At 43.2% G+C, this 1,962-nt stretch overlaps 3 non-coding genes across 3 annotated transcripts; all 3 read right to left on the bottom strand.

Annotated features, from left to right (window-relative positions):
• Positions 1-97: 97 nt before the first annotated feature.
• Positions 98-216, bottom strand: LOC117106648. The gene has a single exon (XR_004445111.1). It is a non-coding gene; the product is annotated as a 5S ribosomal RNA (ribosomal RNA).
• A 678-nt stretch (positions 217-894) lies between these two features.
• Positions 895-1,013, bottom strand: LOC117106646. The gene has a single exon (XR_004445109.1). It is a non-coding gene; the product is annotated as a 5S ribosomal RNA (ribosomal RNA).
• Positions 1,014-1,479: 466 nt separating this feature from the next.
• Positions 1,480-1,598, bottom strand: LOC117106645. Its single transcript, XR_004445108.1, has one exon. It is a non-coding gene; the product is annotated as a 5S ribosomal RNA (ribosomal RNA).
• Between the last annotated feature and the right edge of the window lie 364 nt (positions 1,599-1,962).

Consider the following 1,962-nt stretch of genomic DNA (forward strand, 5'->3'; position numbering starts at 1 on the left):
TTCTCAAAATATTTGCACCTCAGCCCCAACTATGTGGGCCCGAGGTCGTGTGGACTCTCACGCACCCCTACTTTAGAATTTTGGGGAAAATGTAAAAAGTCTACAGCACACGGTATTCCCAGGCGGTCTCCCATCCAAGTACTAACCGGGCCCGACGTTGCTTAAATTCGGTGATCGGACGAGAACAGGTGTTTTCAACGTAGTATGGCCGTAGACATTTGAGTGGTAATTCCACTCATAGTTAATCTCAGCATATAGCATAATTATCCAATCCTGAAGCTCTGTGATTGATGACGTTTCATATCAACGCGCGCTTGTCTGGTGGGGATTTCCTCTAACTCCACCGACCACTCTGCTGTGCGAGTACATATTTTTACAAACACCGGTGTTGAACAATAAACCAACCATTTTACTACCGTACGGCATTAACTAGGATGCTTTAGACAGAAGAACGACCCTCGAATCATGGTACCTGTATGATTTTTTAAGGCATAAGAGTGCGATTTCCGGGCACTTCAAGAGGTCCATATTCTCAAAATGTTTGCAACTCAGTCTCATCTATGGTGGGTCTGAGGTCGTGTGGACTCTCACGCACTCTTACCGCCAAATCGTGCATCCGCCCCAATCTGTAGGCTAGAATATCGCATATGTTTTCATTATATTTGTTAAGACACCACCCGAACACTGTATTATAAGGCTACACCATACACTCTTTGTGGCCCTACTGCTCAGTGCAAGGCCCAGGTCCTTTTTCTTTTAGTGAAAAGTTGACGATTATAACGTGCCAAAATACCGTACATAATGAAACTGTTAAGAGAAAAAAGAAAGAAAAAGAAAAACATCTTTAACGAACAATAAGTAAACATCAATAGATTTGGGGGAGAAAATTTAAAAAGTCTACAGCACCCGATATTCCCAGGCGGTCACCCATCCAAGTACTAACCGGGCCCGACGTTGCTTAACTACGGTGATCGGACAAGAACCGGTGTTTTCAACGTAGTATGGCCGTAGACATGTGGATGATATTTCCACTCATAGTTAATCTCGGCATATAGCATAATTATCCAATCATGAAGCTCTATGATTGATGACGTTTCATATCAACGCACGCTTGACTAGCGGGGATTTCCTCTGACTCCCCTGACCATTCTGCTGCGCGAGTACATTTTTTACAAACACCGGTGTTGAACAATAAACCAACCATTTTACTACGGCACTAACTAGGATGCTTTAGACAGAAGAAGACCGCCGTTTTGTTCAAAAGACCCTCGAACCGGCCTAACATCAGCGAATTAAATTCATATTGTTGATATGAACATATAGTACCTGTATGATTTTTAAGGTATGAGAGTGCAATTTCCGGGCAATTAGAGGTCCATATTCTCAAAATGTTTGCACATCAGCCCCAACTTTGTGGGCCCGAGTTCGTGTGGACTCTCACGCACCCCTACTTTAAAATTTGGAGGAATAAATGTAAAAAGTCTACAGCACCCGGTATTCCCAGGCGGTCACCCATCCAAGTACTAACCGGGCCCGACGTTGCTTAAATTCGGTGATCGGACGAGAACCGGTGTTTTCAACGTAGTATGGCCATAGACATGTGAGTGTTATTTCCACTCATAGTTAATCTCGGCATATAGCATAATTATCCAATCCTGAAGCTATGATTGATGACGTTTCATATCAACGCGCGCTTGTCTAGCGGGGATTTTCTTTGACTCCCCTGACCACTCTGCTGCGCGAGTACATTTTTTACAAACACCGGTGTTGAACAATAAACCAACCATTTAACTATGGCACTAACTAGGATGATTTAGACAGAAGAAGACTGTCGTTTTGTTCAAACGACCCTTGAACCGGCCTAACACCAACGAATTAATTGCGTATTGTTGATATAAACATATAGTACCTGTATGATTTTTAAGGTATGTGAGTGCAATTTCCGGGCACTTAGAGGTCCAT

The sequence above is a fragment of the Anneissia japonica genome, unplaced genomic scaffold (assembly GCF_011630105.1).
Source record: "Anneissia japonica isolate Jap-2015-1 unplaced genomic scaffold, ASM1163010v1 scaffold110873_len3716_cov97, whole genome shotgun sequence".
In the NCBI taxonomy this organism is placed as follows: domain Eukaryota; kingdom Metazoa; phylum Echinodermata; class Crinoidea; order Comatulida; family Comatulidae; genus Anneissia; species Anneissia japonica.